Source organism: Leucoraja erinacea, chromosome 19 (genome assembly GCF_028641065.1).
Source record: "Leucoraja erinacea ecotype New England chromosome 19, Leri_hhj_1, whole genome shotgun sequence".
NCBI lineage: Eukaryota > Metazoa > Chordata > Chondrichthyes > Rajiformes > Rajidae > Leucoraja > Leucoraja erinaceus.
The window spans coordinates 23,783,457-23,801,808 of record NC_073395.1 but is presented as its reverse complement, the minus strand read 5'-3'; the positions used below and the strand labels follow the sequence as shown (position 1 = coordinate 23,801,808).

At 42.1% G+C, this 18,352-nt stretch overlaps 1 protein-coding gene across 5 annotated transcripts in view; it reads right to left on the bottom strand.

The window, feature by feature from the left end:
• Positions 1–18,352, bottom strand: part of LOC129706391 (chemokine-like protein TAFA-2) — a 198,585-nt gene that overhangs the window by 160,607 nt on the left and 19,626 nt on the right. For all 5 annotated transcript variants that reach the window (XM_055650674.1, XM_055650673.1, XM_055650671.1 and 2 more), the window contains one exon: positions 8,836–8,927. The gene's annotated coding sequence lies outside the window, so the exon portion shown is untranslated. The remainder of the gene's footprint in view (positions 1–8,835; positions 8,928–18,352) is intronic.

The following is an 18,352-nucleotide window of genomic DNA, read 5'->3' as shown; positions in this document are numbered from 1 at the left end:
ACTGTTCACCCGAGAACCCTTTCAATGCATCAAAATGGCGCCGATACTGATCTAATGGATAAGCACTCCAAAATCCAAACCAGAACATTGAAATTCCAAGCATAGACGATATTGAGAAAGGCATCAACAAAGTATTATCTGCAGAAATACTGAGAACATGGATAGGTGACGTTTCGGGTTGGGACCTTTCTTCAGCGAAAGAGATGGTTAAAAATGTTCGACTGGGGTCTTGGAGGAAGAATTATGTCACCATTGCGTCAATTCATTTATCCATGTTCCCCAGAGCTGCTGTCTGATCTGCTGAGTGACTCCAGCACTTTGCATCCTTTTGTGTGTTAACCCGCATCTGCAGGTCCCCGTTTCTCCTCTAAGATTTAACAGGAACCCGAGGGGCAACCTTTTCACTCAGAGTGTGGTGGCCATATGGAACGAGCTGCCGAAGGGTCTCTACCCAAAATCATCTACCCACGTTCTCCAGAGATGATGCCCAGCCTGCTGAGTTACCCCAGCACTTTGAGACCTTTTAAAAGATAATTGGATAGATAATTTAAATTAAAAAAATGTAAGGGATGTAAGACAGAGTCAGGGAATTAAACCAATTTTATTGTTCCATAAAAGTAGCCATTCAGCCTGTGGCCTTTTTCTATGCAATACTCTCCATGATTTGATGTCTTCTCTTCCCACTGTCACAAAAGATCAATGTCCTTAACAAGGCAATAACATACCAAATGCCACCCTCACCCCTCCCACTACCCCTGGCTAAACATGTCCAAGGACAATGTCACTACATTATCTTCTGTCGCTGGATGCGCGCAAATGCAGTAAGAATCCTACCTATAGACGATTACTCAGATTTGATGGTAGGCACGCAAATAGCAACACAACGGCAATCAACTAAGAAACCATTAACATAAAAAAACGATGGGTTTTCGGCCCAATACAGAAGCATCTCTGGATAATTGCCTGATAAAATCAGGGCCTCGATTACCTCCTTTACACAGCACTGGACAATTTAGCATTGAACCTGATAACATGGTGGTGCAGCAGTAGAGCTGCTGCCTTACAACGCCAGTGATCCGGGTTCAATCCTGACTACAGGTGCTGTCTATACAGAGTTTGCACGTTCTCCCTGTGACCTGTGTGGCCCTTCACCGGGTGCTCCGGTTTCCTCCCACAGTCCAAAGACGTACAGGTATGTAGGCTAATTGGCTAGGTAAAATTGTAAATTGTCCGCAGTATTTTGGATAGTGTAAGATATTGTTAGTGTGTAGGGATCATTGGTCAGCGCGGACTCAGTGGGCTGAAGGTCCTGTTTCCGTGCTGTATCTCTAAACTAAAATAAAGAAGGGTCTAAACCCGAAAAGTCACCCATTCCTTCTCTCCAGAGATGCTGCCTGGCCCGCTAAGTTACTCCAGCTTTTAAAAAGACAGCTTTTAGTGTCTATCTTGAACAAAATGGAAAATCTATGGAAGGGTTTCCAACCCGAGATGTTACCTATCCATTTTCTCTAAAAATGCTGCCTGCCCATATAATTACTCCAGCATTTTGTGTTTAACTTTGGAAGGTCTATGACATCAGTTTCATTGTGATTGAGTCCCAGAACTGGCATCAGGTTTTGGATTTGCAGCTACACACCTAACACCTGCTCCGAGTCCGGCATCTAGCAAACCCTCAGTACAGATTGGAAAATGTTTGCCTGTCAGTAGGCCCAGAAAATTGGTATGACTGTGATAAAGTTCCTGCCCCAAGGTCCCAATGCAATACTTAACCATTCCTTTCCCTTTTCACATGCTGGCATACAGATAATAGCCATGGAGTCATACAGGACAGTTTACAGTGCTATCCGTACGGAGTTTGCACGTTCTCACAGCGACCGACCGGATGGGATTTCTCCGGGTGCTCTGGTTTCCTCCCACACTCCAATGACGTACAGGTTTGTAGGTTAATTGGCTTCGGTAAAATTGTAAATTGTCCCTAGTGTGTAGGAGGATAGTGTTGGTGTACGGGGCGACCGCTGGTCCGCATGGACTCGGTGGGCCAAAGGGCTTGTTTCTGTGCTGTATTTCCAAAGGTTAAATCTCTAAAGTCTGAAGGACAGAAGCTTGCCTCTCCAATCACACGTCCACACTGACCATCAGGTGCCTATTTATACTGATCCCATTCCCCAGAACCTTTGTCCGTAGCCTGGTCAGCATCGGCGATTCAAGTGCTCATGCAGATACTTAGTTTTGGTTTATTGTTTGAATCATTGTTTTATGAACTGAGATACAGTGGAAAAACTTTGTTTTGCATGCCATCCAAGTAAAAATACACAGATACACAATTGCAATCAAAGCATACACAAGGACAACACGTAGTGCAAAGAGAATGGAAACTGACTGCAAAATATATTAGTTTAGTTTAGAGATACAGCATTGGAACAGGCCCTTCAGCCCAGTGAGTCCATGCTGACCATCAAATACCCATTCACACTTGTTCAACGTTATCCACTTTAACATCCACTCCCTATACTTTCAGTGTCAATTTTATGGTGGCCAATTAACCTACAAACATAAATATTGTTACAACTCCAGGGAAAGTGCAGATTTTAAAAAGTGCAATGCTGCACCAAGGTAGACTGGGGAGTCGGGAATGTGTCCTTGGGTCCATTCAAGAGTCTGATAATAGTGGGAAAGAAGCTATGTTTGAATCTTCTTAAATGTCTCCACTATCAACTCAAGCACTGGGTTCCAGATTTGTGAAAAAGTTCTTGCTTTGATTCCCTCTAAATTTCTTACTCCTTATTTGAAGCCTACACCCTCTAGCTTTAGGTATCTCTATCTGTCCTATCCAGGTCCACTACCTATTCAATGAGTTCATACGTCATAGGAGCAGAATTATACCATTAGGCCCATCGAGTCTACTCTGCCATTCAATAATGGCCAATCTATCTTTCCCTCTCAACCCCATTCTCCTGCCCGTTCCCTCTAACCTTTGACACCCTTCCTAATCCAAAACATGCCAATTTTCCCTTTAAAAATACCCAGTGAGTATTCCACCAACCAAATCTCTGTATCCATATTAAAAATGTTTGTGTGAAAAATAAAAGCTAATGCAAAGGTTAATCAAAATAGAGTCAATTGTGCAGATAGTTATAAATAGAGGCAGCACACTGGCACAGTGGTAGAGTTAATGCCTTGCAGCCCCAGAGACCCTGGTTCGATCCTGACTACGGGTGCTGTCCGTATGGAGTTTTGTACGTTCTCCCTGTGACTGCGTGGGTTTTCTCCAGGTGTTCCAGTTTACTCCCACACTCCAAAGACGTACAGGTTTGTAGGTTAATTGGCTTCAGTAAAAATTTTAAATTGGCCCTAATGTGTAGGATAGTGCTAGCGTATGTGGTGATTTCTGGTCAGCATGGACTCGGTGGGCCGAAAGGCACGTTTCCGCGCTGTATCTGTCAAGTCTAAAGTAAAGGTGGTAAGTATCCCAATGGAACGTTCCCACTGAATTGTGTGCTCCCAAAAAAACGGCACAATTCCATCCGTCCAGTTGAAACCAATATTACACTCCAAGGTTAGTTCAGCAGTGCATCTGATAAGACAAGCTGCTGATCAGGGTAGCATGATAGATTTGGGCAAATTGGCTGGATAAATGGCTCAATGAAGGTCACATTCTTGTTGTCCATCTTAATATTAGGACCATCCTGTGTCGGGAGCCAAGCCGAGGCTCGTGAGCAAATGAGGCAGGAGGAAATTGGCCAGCTATCGACGTTTTAAAAGATGGAGACTCGGGCCCAGGTTGGGAGTGAAGGAGCGAAGCGCAGTGAATAGCAATATATTTAATCAGCGGCAGCAATGCCGAGATGTTCTTCAAATAAGAATTTACTGTAAAGAGCATAATTTTAAAAGCTTTTTGTTAGATGTAATTGGATGTTCTTTCAAATACGATAGCAAATTAAAACCACAATTCACACCGTAATAACGGAGTTGCCACAGAGGCACAAGCAGTCTCTCCGACAATGCATGTAACAAAATGCATTTTGAGCGCAATGGGACACATGATTATTAGACTCACTCGGTAACTGGGATTTAAATTATTCATAACCTCTAATTTCTTATGCAGACAAATTGCTCAGCGCATAGAGGGATCAAAAGGATTGTTAATTCAGAATATTAAAGGGGACTTTCCTCTATTATATATTTTTTAAACCAGGTGTCGGCGGCTAAGGGCTACTGTGTAGAACCTCACCGAGGATTAAAAGATTAAAAGACGATAGGAGTGCTGAGGAAAAGATGACCGTTATTTTATTTTAATATCTTCACAGGATATGGGCGTCTTTGATGAGACCAGTATTTGTTGCCCTTGAAACAAGTTGCTTACAAAGCAATTCCAGAGGGGGTGGCACGGTGGCGCAGCAGTAGAGTTGCTGCCTTACAGCGCCAGAGACCCGGATTCAATCCTGACCACGGGTGCCTTCTGTACGGAGTTCGTACGTTCTCCCTGTGACTGTGTGGGTGCTCCATTTTCCTCCCATACTCCAAAGACGTACGGGTTTGTAGGTCAATTGGCTTAGGTGGAGCAGCAGGTAGTGTAGACAAAGCAGAGATACTGCAGAAATACTTGGCGTTGTAGATTCAATAGACAATAGACAATAGGTGCAGGAGTAGGCCATTCGGCCCTTCAAGCCAGCACCGCCATTCAATGTGATCATGGTTGATCATCCCCAATCAGTACCCCTGCCTTCTCCCCATATCCCCCGACTCCGCTATCTTTAAGAGCCCTATCTAGCTCTCTCTTGAAAGTATCCAGAGAATCGGCCTCCACTGCCATCCAAGGCAGAGAATTCCAGATTCACAACTCCCTGTGAGAAAAAGTGTTTCCTCGTCTCCGTTCTAAATGGCTTACCCCTTATTCTTAAACTGTGGCCCCTGGTTCTATACTCCCCCAACATCGGGAACATGTTTCCTGCCTCTAGCATGTCCAAACCCTTAATAATCTTTTGTTTCATGAGAATGCATGGGCTGAATAGCCTAATTCTGCTCCTATGACACATGAACCTATTCCAAATGTATTTAATCAACTGATCTGACAAAGTGTCCTGACCCAAAACGTCACCTATCTATGTTCTCCAGAGATGCTGCCAGACCTGCTGAGTTACTCCAGCACTTTGTGTCAGTAATCATTTCTATGTATTTGGAATAACATAAAAATTGAGTTCGGAAGCTTTCCATCACTTAAAGGACCCTTGGGAATCAAAAAGGTTTGAACAACAATCCATAACTGCTTGGTCACTATCATTGACTTTTTAAAAGCAAGATTTATTTAATGAATTGTGTTTACTTTGCCTTGCTGTAATGGTGGGAGCTCAACCAGTCCCTTAATATCACCAGGGAGTACCCACAAGGAACTGCAGATGTCAGCTTACAAAAAAAAGATGCAAAGTGCTGGAGTAACTCAGTGGATCAGGCAGCTTCTCTGGAGAACGTAAACGTTTTGGGTCGGGACCCTTCTTCAGAAATCGGGACCCTGCCTTAAGAAGGGTCCCTTTCTGAAACATGCCCTGCCCATGTTCTCCAGAGGTGCTGTCTGACCCGCTATGTTAATCAAGCACTTTGTGCCTCAATATCATCATCAGATTCTGAAGACATCTAGGTTTGTAAGTTAATTGGCCTCTATAAATTTTCACTAATGTGTAGGGAGTGGATGTGAAAGCGGGAGAACATAGAACTAATGCGAATGCCTTCGACCTGTTGGGCTGAAGGGCCTGCTTCCAAGCTGTGCCTTTTAATTAATCAATCAACTGGTCCCGTAAAAAGGAATACATATCTGGCAGGTCATCATGGAGTACTCATGGTTTTCCTCAATGTTATGTTAAGCCTTTAAGTCCACTCGACACCACAAAACAAAACTACCAACATCACCCATGAAGGTACTAGCTCCGTAATCTAAATAAGTACTGGTAGTTTGTGCCAGTGATGGCACTTATAAAGGCTGAGAGCCATCTTACACTTGTGACACTCAGCCAGAGATTGAGAGAAGTCTTTCCCAACTGTAATCAAAGATAGATTAAAGCAAGATCAGTTCCTTAGAAAGTGGTCTTTCAAAGAACACCAGTCAGTTGGCAAGAGTTCTATGGAGGTACTACCAAGGGAAATTAAGGGGTGGTCTGGGAACTCCCTTGAACACAATCTGTTCACATTAAGGAGAGTACAGGAAAATACATCAACCATGAATTTCCATAACGGCGCATTCAATCCCTTCAGTGCGAGGCTCCATCCTATTTTTCAGGAGTCAATTACACGTGAGCCTTCATCAACATTTCTGGGCCATGGTATGAATTAATTTCTGGAATGTTGCCTCATTAAATATTCACCACAGAGCCTGTTTGCAACACCCTGCCTAAACAATTTTAGATGAACAGATTGCAGTTGGTTTTCAAGATTTTCTTTTTTGCAATATTGTCATATTAAAGTTAATGCAATTCGAGAGGTATTTAATACTGCTGCATTTAACTCCATTATGTAACTATGTATCTGCAATATACTAGTACATTTAATACTGCTGTATTTACTATATTCTACTGCAGTTAATATTGTGCATTTATTCTGCCCTATTTAACACCATAAGATTGAGATATTAAATGAGGTAATATTGAACAAATAGTGTTAAATAAGGCAGAATAAATGCTCAACATTAAATGCACTATTTGAATATGACAATATTAGTAACATTTAAAATACATTTGGACAGGTTTCGAAGGATGTGGGCCAAACATGGACAGGTGGCATGAGCTTAGATGGGACATCATGGTCCGTGGCTCTATGACTCAAATCCATTGAGTACAATTAATTCTGCTGCATTTAACACAACCATACTTATTTTGTCAAGTTTAATGCTATAGCAGACCAACATATTTATAATAATGTAGCAGTATTAAATAATTATGGCACAGCAGTAGAGCTGCTGCAATCCCAGCACTAGAGACCCTAACTACGGGTGTTGTCTGTACAGAGATGGTACGGTCTCCCTGTGGGTTTTCGCATGGGTTTTCTACAGGTGCTCGAGTTTCCTCCCACATTTCAAAGACTAACAGGTTTGTAGGTTAATTGGCTTCTGTAAAATTGTCCATTATGTGTAGGATGCGAAACTGGGATGGGTGTATGGGTGATTGGCATTGGCTCGTTGGGCTGAAGGGCCTGTTTCCATACTTTATCACCAAACTAAACATAATATAAGAAATTAGAATGAACATTTTTAGATTAACAGATTGCGGTCGATTTGAGACTTTTCTAAATAAGATAATAAATGTTTTTTTTATATTATAAACTGTATTCATTATGCTTTTTTTAAAAGTACACTTTTTAGTTCTGCTGTGTTTAACATTGCTGTCTTCAGTTAATATTGCTCTGCTTAATAGTGATGTCAGTAATGTTGCTGCATTTAACATTGAAGCATTTAATACTGATCTATGTAGTACTGCTGCATTTAATATTGTCTTATTTAATATTGTCATTCGTACATGTTTTAATATTCCTGCTTTAATACGGTCTTATTTAACACCCCCGTTTTTAAAACGTATAGAAATCTGTTGGGCACACTCTTGCTCTCCCAAACCAATTGAATATTTTAATACTTGTACAGGGGACCTAAAATACCAGTGATTTTTCTTTATTGAAAGTCATAACTGTTGGTTTGTCCTCTGCCAAAAGGTTGCCTTGAATTCACGTCATAGGAACGGAATTAGGCTATTCAGCCCATCGACTCTATTCTGCCATTTAATCATAACTGACCTATGATTCCCTCTCAAACCTATTCTCCTGCCTTCTCCCCATAACCCCTGACACCCGTACTAATCAAAAACCTGTCAATCACTGGCCTCAAAATGCCCATTGACTTGGCCTCCACAGCCATCGGCGACAATGAATACAACAGATTTACCACCAACTAACCAAAGAAATTCCTGCTCATCTCCTTTCTAAAGGCATGTTCTTTTATTCTGAGGCTGTGGCCTCTGGTCCTGCACACTCCCACGAGAGGAAGCATCATCTCCACATCCACTTTACCCAAGCCTTTCACTATTCAGTAAGTTTCAATGATGTCTCCCCTACACCTTCTAAACTCTGATGAGTGCAGGCCCAGTGCCGCCAAACGCTCATCATACGTTAACCCTATCATTCCTGGGATCATTCACGCAAGCCACCTCAGGTATATAGTAGGAGTAAGATCGTTACTCCTGCAATATAGGAGGAGAATGAGATCCTTCTTCCCTGCGGTTATCAAACAGTACAACTCCTCCTTCTGTCATGGGAAAGGCTGAAACTGAGACTGACTCTTACCCCCCCCCACCCCCCCCCCACCCCCCCCTCCCCCCCTCCCTCCCCCTCCCATCTGTTGGAAGATACATTTCCCTCCTGGGATAAATAAAGTTCTATTGTATTATTATGGCAAGTGCAGAAATAAATAAACATGTTTAATCCAAAATGCCTTGAAACATTTAGTTGAGTCTACTGTAGTTTATCTCTTATTTCCAAAAGACTTGCGGGTTTTTAGGTCCATTGACCTCTGTAAATTGCCCAGAGTGAGTAGGCATGGATGGGAAAGTGGGATAACATCGAACTAGCGTGAACGGGTGATCGATGGTTGGCATGGACTTGGTGGACCGAAGGGCCTGTTTCCATGCTGCACCATTCAATTAACATTAGAAAGTGAATTCTGCCCCAAGTATCTATTCCATTTTAACAAATAATTTCTGGTCAGAGTTGTAACAACTTGTCACGACAAACAGTTCTACTTTCTGCAATTCCATATATATTTATTTGGCAACTGCAAATACAAAAAGAAAATTACAGTACCTTTTGTTCAGATTTCTGTAGGATTCTTATGTTCATTAGCCACTCCCCATAGAATTTTCTACCAGACAGAAGAAAGAAGCAGCATGATGCATCTGTAGGAAAAACAAAAATAATTTAGAGAGTGTACGAGAATACTTCACTTTTCCCCATATAATTATGTGAAAATACAAGAGATTTGATTTATTGATATAGGCAGCATTGCTGTATTTCAGGATAGACTATACAAGGAAGATATAGTTTATTTTAGAGATACAGCGTGGGAACAGACCCTCAGCCCACCGTGTCCACGCTGACTAGCAATCACCCATACACTAGCACTATCCTGCACAGTAGGGACAAGTCACAAGTTTTACCAAAGCGAATTAACCTGCAAACCTGTACTTTGGAATATGGGAGCAAACTGAAGCATCCAGAGAAAATCCACACAGTCAACAGGAGAACATACAAACTCCATACAGACAGCACCCATAGTCAAGATTGAACTCGAGTCTCTGGCTCTGTAAAGGGCCTGTCCCACTTTCCCAAGCTGCTCACGAATTCTCCAGAGTTTTCCCCTTGATTCAAACTCGGAGAATGTTTGTAACGGGTCCGTAGGACGCCGTAGATATATTGCAGCAGCTCGTTATGTCCGTCGTAGGTACTCGGGGCATCAGGTAAATCGGGACGTTTTTTCCAACGTGCCAAAAAATGTCCACGAGTAAAAAGATAGTTGGGAGGAGAAAAATTGCAACATTTAATGCCCCGAGTACCTACGGCTGACATAACGAGCTGCTACGATATATCTACGGACTCCTACGGCCTTCTACAGCCCCGTTACGAACATTCTCCGAGTTTGAATCAAGGGGAAAACTCAGGAGAATACGCGAGCAGCTCGGGAAAGTGGGACAGGCCCTTAAGGGTAGCATCTCTACCACTGCACCACTGTGCCGCCCCAAAATATAATTGGACAGTTAGAACAGAATGATGGGAGGAGATTCCAGTTGGCATGGATTTTGCCAAATAGCCTGATCATAGAGTCCTTCAAATCTGGCACAATCTCATTGCGATAAAACTCCGACAATCTGTCTGAAGAAGAGTCTCTACCCAAACCATCACCTACTCCATTTATACAGAGATGCTGCCTGACCCACTGAGTTACTCCAACATTTTGTGTACATATCTGACAATCTGCTATCTGACGAATTGGAAATCCCAATACCTCAGCACAAGCTCATCGGATGCTGGTTTGTTTAACTCATTGGGACTATGATTCTTACACTCATTTTAAACCTGTCAGGGCCTTGAATGCCCAGATAATCAATGATTTAATTGATTATTCAATGATTGAATTGAATCAAAATAATCAATGAAACACATCTGGATCTCCAACCCATGCTCCCTTTAAACGTACCAGGGTCTTGTTTCCAATGCAACTCTTAAACTATGTTGATAGTAGCATTTGCCATAAACTATAAAAGCAGAATTAGGCCATTTGGCACATTGAGTTTACTCTGCCATTCAATCATGTCTAATCCATGTTTCCCTCTCAACCCCATGCTCCTGCCTTCTCCCCGTAACCATTGACACCCGTACTAATTAAGAACCTATCAATCTCAGCTGTTAAAAAGCCCAATGTCTTGCCATCTGTGGCAATGTATTCCACAGATTCACCACCCTCTGGCTAAATAAATTGCTGCTAAGTTCCATTCACTGGAAAATGCTATTATTGATATCTTAAATTAAATTCCATGCATGCAGATTAACGGAAATTTATCGTTCTTACTAATAATCTTAGCTTTGTTTTTTTTAAAAGTACCAAAGAATCCTCCCTTCTATTGGTTGTGTTAAGAACTAGTAACAGTACCTTTTGAGGTAGGATGTGATGAATTTAAAATTATCTAATTCTCAAGGTTCGCATTCAGGGGATTTATGGTAAAGTTAAAAATCCCTCCTTGTGTGACCAGTGAGATATAAAATAATCCTACATTCTTCTATCCTGGTTTATCTGCCATAATAAACTTTAACTATAGTGTTAACGCCGCTCTATACATTCGTTATACATGCTTGGAAGACTATAAGTTCATAAGTAGAAGGAGCAGAAGTAGGCAATTCAGCCCATTGAGTTTACTCCGTATTCAATCATGGCTCATCTACCTTTCCCTCTCAACCCCATTTTCTGCTTTCTCCCCATAACGCTTGATATTCTTACTAATCAATATTAAGATATCTACACTTGTTTGGATATCTATACTTGCATTATCCCAATTGCACTCAGAGTTCATCATCTCCCGGCAGATGACCACACAGTATCTCAATTGGAAAGCAATCAACCCTGGTATTTGATGTTCTGATTTAGGTGCAGAGTATAAATCCTTATAGTTTCATCAACCAGCAGTCTAGATATCAGGTCTTGATATATTTCTCTCGTTCATTCACTAAGACACTGGGGGATAGCCCGTAAATTAAACAATTTGAATTTACTTTAGACTACGAGATACAGCATGGAAACAGGCCCTTCGGTGCGCCAAACAGAAATCACCCAGTACACCAACACTATCCTACACACTAGGGACAATTTACAATTTTATCGAAGCAAATTAACCAACAAACTTGTGCGTCTTTGGAGTGTGGGAGGAAACCGGAGCACCCGGAGAAAACACCCGGTCAAAGGGAGAACACACAAACTCCATACAGACAGCACCCACGGTCAGGATCGAACCCGGGTCTCTGGAGCTGTAAGGCAGCAACTCTATTGCTGTGCCATCGTGCTGGCCTCCGGAGATATTCTCCAGAGATGCTGCTTGACCAGCTGTGTTATTTCAGCACTTTGTGTCATATTCCGTTAAGTAGATTATCTGGTCATCATCAGATTGCTACCAACACCGGCCGCTGTGGAGCATAGATTACCACAACTACCACGTTTCAAAGCCACTGCAGACAGCTTTGAGATGTTCTGAAAATGAGGTGATGTTACACCTGTGCATGTGTTACTTTTTAGATTTTATACTTACTTCAGACAGAATACAATTTCAAATATAGATCAAGCAAAACCTGCAGAATTCTTTCACAGCCTGGATTTGTGGATTGTAACAAATTGAAAGAGGGTTTGATGGTTTATCTATCGATATTACATGAGGGTAGAAATTAGGGAGGTTTCCTTGGTACATTGGGAATTGCACATACTAACCTGAATTTCTCTCTGCACAGAATGGTGAAAGTCTATACCAGGCAGATAGCAATCCATTATAGACATATACAGTGCATTCAGAAAGTATTCAGACCACTTCACTTTTCCCACATTTTGTTACGTTACATCCTTATTTTAAAATCCATTAAATTCATTTTTTTAATCATCAATCTACAATAGAAAGCTTTTTTATTATGGGGTATTGTGTGTAGATTGATGATTTAAAAAATGAATTTAATCCATTTTAGGATAAGGCTGTAAAGTAACAAAATGTGGAAAGGTGAAGGGGTCTGAATACTTTCTGAATGCACTGTACATCAACACATTGAATTAGGCAGAAGGAAAAATGGATTGAAAATGTAGGCAGTGAGGTGAGGAAATAAATAGAGTAAGAGTTACACTGAGTCTTAGATATAGATGTAAACAGACAAATTAGAATATAGATAGATTGTGATATTGGAAACTGGATAATTCAATAGAGATGATCAGTGATGAGTTTATGCTGTTTCAACAAGTAGACAGACACAAAGAGATATAAATAGATAGTAATGATCAATGTTACTAAAGATTGGGTTGGGTAGATAAAACTACGTTGAACAGAGAAAATGGAGGTAATATTGAACAATTATAGACAAATGAGTAAAGATAATGATGTGGTCATTACCAAGCTGCTATTACTGGAACTAGGACAAAAATCGACACACACATTTCCCACATTCTTTACGTGACTGCGTTCAAATAGGTAATTCATTCGTTTTACCAGGGTTAAAAGCAACATTGAAATTTACCCTCCACTTCCCTGGAAATAGATGGCCAAACTACTCGGGGTCTGCAAACTCCACCATCTCCATATCCAATACTCGCCCAATATATCTAACACTAATACTTAGGGCGGCACATTAACGCAGCGGTAAAGTCGCTACCTTACATTCCCAGAGATCCAGGTTCGTTCCTGACTATGGGCACAGTCTGAATGGAGTTTGTACGTTCTCCCTGTGACCGGGCGTGGATTTTCTCCAGGTGCTCTGGTTTCCTCCCACACTCCAAAGACGTATAGGTTTGTAGGTTAATTGGCTTGGTAAAATTGTATGTTGTTCCTGGTGTGCGTAGGATAGTGCTAAAGTGCATGGATCGCTGGTCCAAAGACAAACTTTGCCCCCTCCCCTCTCCAATCTTTACAGCATGAACATGAAACAAGAATGGTGAAAAGGACACAAAGTGCTGGAGTAACTCAGCAGGTCAGGCAGCATCCCTGGACAACATGGACAAGTGACAAAAGGGGCTGAGACCTTTCTCCAGACTCATTGTAACGGGAGAGAAGAAAGCTGGAAAAGGGGAGAGACAGGACAAGGCACAGCAGGTAATAGGTCGACTTAGATGACCAGTAGATAGGTCAACATGGGGGTGGTGATGGGCAGATGGTTGGAAAAAGGCCAGATATAAGAAAGGAAGGTGTGAGACACATTTGATGAGTTGTGGATTTTGAAGCCAGAGGCAGGAATTTGGGTGATTTCCTTGTCGATCGTGCTTGTCGATTGCACTGTCGTAGGTGACTCGAGATAGATTTTGAATACTGAATTTATTACAATATCAACGGCCCCACCCACTGAACTTTTTCAGATCAACTGCCCTACTTTATTGGGAGAAGTTGCTGCAGTTTCTTCTTCCTCCACTCTTTTAATAGCCTTGGGTTTTTGAGGTAATTGGAAATAATTGCTGTACAATAGGATGTTTGCAGTGAATCACAATCCCTGTCCTCTCACCAACATTGATGCTCCTGTTCCAGATGGTCTATTTTTCCATTGATATTATGAGCTCACTGTTAACATTGAAGTGGCAGACTCTGTTCACGATATCATTAAACATAGCTTTTCTCCATAAGATCATATGACATAGGAGCAGAATTAGACCACTTAGCCCATCCAGTCTGCTCCACCATTCAATCATGGCTGATCTATTTTTCCCCCTCAAACCCATTCTCCTGCCTTCTCCCCGTAACCTTTAATGCCTCACTAATCAAGAACCTATCAACCGCCGCATTTAAAATGCCCAATGACTTGGCCTCCACAGCCATCTGTGGCAATGAATTCCACAGATTTATCACCCTCTGGTTCAAGAAATTGCTCCTCATCTCCATGTTAAAAGTGTGTACTTTTATTCTGAGGCTGTGCCCTCTGGTCCTAGACTATCCCGTTACAGGAAACATCCTCTCCAAATCCACATCCAGTAACTTTTCCCGCAATCGATCCTTCCATCCTTGCTTCTCATCCACTTTATCTCCTTCGTGCTCCTCGATTCATGATACCTCTTTTATGTTCGAGGAACCAAACACAAAATGCTGGAGGAACTCAGCGAGACAGTGTTTGTTCTTTACAGTCATGAAATTGTGTTCTTTTAGTAAAAGGGCACAGCGTTAACAGAGAGGAAGTCTTAGTGGTAGTTCTTAACGTGAGAGTTAATCCCACCTTAATCCACCAGACTCGCTGAAAATGTGCAGGAACAAAATCCAGCCTGCAGAGAACTGATAGAAAAGGAAGCATCCAGATCAAATATTAGCCAGAGGGAGGTAAGTTGAGGAAAATTCAATGGACAGTTGTGGCAACTGCCCAAGCATAATTAATTTGGATCACAGAAGATTTACACATTTTATAAAATAGATTAAAAGGCCACCATCAAGTAAACCCTGAGATATTAGCTGTAGACAAAGATGCTGGAGAAAATCAGCGGGTGAGGCAGCATCTATGGAGCGAAGGAAATAGGCAAACGTTTTAGGCCGAAACCCTTCTTCGCTCCATAGATGCTGTCTCACCCGCTGAGTTTCTCCAGCATTTTTGTCTACCTTCGATTTTCCAGCATCTGCAATTCGTTCTTAAACAATGTGATATTAGCTGTGCCTTGGCATGGCCTCAGCTGTATGTAACAAGTTCTATTATATGTTTCATTTACACAAATGTTCCAATACAGATTTACAAGAAGTGGGCCATTCAGTCTCTCAAGCTCATTCCATTGTTCAATTAGTTAGTGGCTGAATTAGTTTTGAGTTCAGAGATGCAGCACGGTGGTGCAGAGGTACAGGCCTGCTTCAACACTGTATCTTGTGAAGTCAATTACCCTACAAACCCGCACGACTTTGGATTTCCGGCGGAAGCCAGAGCACCCGGAGAAAATGGACAAACTCTGTACAGACATGTCACGATTGAACCAGGGTCTCTGCTGCTGTAAGGCAGCAACTCTACTACTGCGTCACATTAAAAGTCCTAAATCCCTAGTGAATATTTTTTCACATCCATTTCACACAGAGGGTGGTTGGTGGGTGTACCGAACGAGCTACCGGAGGAGATAGTTGAGGCAGGTGCTATCACAATGTTTAAGAAACATTTTGACAGGTAAACAGATAGGCCAAGTTTCGAGGGTTTTGAACCAAATGCAGGTAGGTGGATGGGGACTAGTGCAGATGGGGCATGTTGATCAGTGTGGGCAAGTTGGGCCAAGCGGCCTGTTTCCATGCTGCATGACTCTATGACTCTGGGACCACATGGCTGTAAAGATACAGGAATGTTCATGTATTGATTCTAACAGAACTCAAATAATAGTTAAGAGTGTTTAATTGCCATATGCATGAATGGAACAGCAAAATTCTTACAAAATACATGATAAAACCTGAAAGGAACGCAGAGATAATGTGCAGTTTATAGTTTGAGATAAATGGAAATGTGTTTGGGTTTTTGTCATAGAAATCTACCATGCCTCAGGCTTGATGCCTCATAATGTTTCTCTTATTCCTTCTTATAAATGAGCCGATCCAGTTTTTTCCCTCCTATGATTCACTTAAGTAACACGAAGAACAATAGCAACAACATGCATTTCAATAGCCGTCTTTAACAGTAAAATACTCCACGATGCTTTGCAAGACCATCACCAAATGAAATTTGACACCAAGTCACAGTAGGAAATATTAGGACCAGTGGCAAAAAAACCTGGGTCAATTGCCTTTATTTCCTCAGAAGATAAAGGAAATTCTGCAATGTCTCTAATGACTGACCAATTTCTGCAGGAAGCATCCTATCGGGATGCATCAACTAAGAATTGGTAAGGCATCTGCTCTGCCCAAGATCGCAAATAAAATTACAGTTATGGATGCAGCCCTGTTAATCACCCAAGCAGCCTCCATGTTGCTCAGCCAGCAGAAGCAAAGACTTCTCACACACAATTACTCTCACGTCCCCTATCCTGTTTGACAGAAGATGCAAAAGCTTGAAGGCACAGACCACCAGATTCAGGATTATTGAACTGATCTCTCATAACCTAAGGATAAATACTCGATCCCCCAATCTACCCTGTTGCAGCCATTGCACTTTTATTTTCATCTGCAGTTTCTCTGTTGCCAGCCGACACGTCTTCTGCACTCTGTTTATCTATCTCTCATAACCTAAGGATCTCCCCCAATTACCCTATTGCAATGGCACCAGCAGTTTCTCTGTACCTGTGTTATTCTGCACTCTGTTTCCTTTCTCTTTGAATGACCAGTTGTACCTGTGTATGGTTTGATTGTACTTAACACACAAGATAAGGTTTTCACAGTGTGTTGGTACACGTGACTACAATAAACCAATACCAATACGTCTTAAAGGAAGAAAGTAAAGTGAAGAGAATATGATGTTAATGGAGGGATTTCCAGAGTTTAGGGCCTTGGCAATATGGCTGCCAGTGATAGAGTCATACAGTATGGAAACAGGCCCTTCAACCCAAAATACCCATGCCGACCAAGATCCCCCAATAACACTAGTCCCACCTATCTGTGCTTGGTCCATATTCTTTTAAATCTTTCCATCTACCTACCCAAATGTCTTTTAAATGTTATGATAGTACCAGCCTCAACTACTCCCTCTGGCAGCTCATTCGATATATCCACTACGTTCTGTGTGAAAAAGCTGTCCCTTAGGTTCCTATTACATCTTTTGCTTCTCACTTTAACCCTATGTCCTCTGGTTCTTGATTGCCCTACTCTGGGTAAAAGACTGTGCATTTACCCTATCTATTCCCCTCATGGTCTTTTACACCTCTATAAGATCACCACTCATCCTCCTGCACTCCAAGCAAGAGGTAGTTGAGGCAGGTGCTATCACAACACTTAAAGGGCATTTGGACAGGTACATGGACAGTAAAGGTTTGAAGGAATATGTAGGAAGGAACAGCAGATGCTGGTTTAAACCGAAGATAGACACAAAATGCTGGAGTAACTCAGTGGGCCAGGCAGCATCTCTGGATAGAAGTAATGGGTGACATTTCGGGTCGAGACCCTTCTTCAGACTGATGAGTTACTCCAGCATTTTGTGTCTATCAAGGTTTAGAAGGATATGAACCAAACACAGGCAGTTGGAACTGATGTTGATTGGACATATTGGTCCGCATGGGCATGTTGGGCCGAACGGCCTGTTTCCATGTTGCCTGACTGTGGCTCTATGACACAATGACTCTGTCAAAGAACTCTACCCGTCATTACTGTGTGAGTGGAGGTAGCAACGTTTTGCTTGTGGCAAGATTCCTCTAGCAGTGGTGTGATGAGCGACAAGTGAAAATAATGCACTTAAAACCATCCTTGAGGCAGAGAACTACCATCTGGGAACAGAGAGAAGGAAATCACAATCTTTTACCCAGAGTAGGGCAATCAAGAACCAGAGGACATAGGTTTAAAGTGAGAAGCAAAGTGGTGGTGTAAAGTCATGGGGTAGATCTCCCAGGGTGTTCGATGTGCCGGGGTGTAAAGAAGACTTTACTCTAAAGAGCATATTGTACAGATTAACACCTTAATCTGTTTCTCTTACACAGCTACTTCTTAAGGCACCAGAAGAGGCCACTGTGAGAATTTAGGCTTTAGAGATACAGCGCAGAAACAGGCCCGCCACGTCTGCGGAGACTTTCGATCAACCCATGTACTAGCACTATCCTACACGCTAAGGACAATTTACAATTTACAGAAGCCAATTTACCTACAAACCTTTACGTCTTTGGAGCGTGGGAGGAAACCGGAGCACCCGTAGAAAACCCACGTGATCACAGGGAGAACGTACAAACTCCGTACAGGCAGCGCCTATAGTCAGGATTGATCCCGGGTCTTCTAGCGCTGTGTGGCAGCAACTCTACCACCGTGCTACTGTGCTGCCCCTGGCTGAATTGCTTCAAGTGACTCCGTGGACTCTATCACTTCCAGTCAAACGAACAGACAGGGGCCCGTTTAATAGGTTATTTGAAGAATGGCTTAAACAGGCAAATATTACCTGAAATTAATGCACTGCAGAAAGATTATTAATGGAATGGTTATTTCTGGTGATGCTATGGGATCACTGCCTG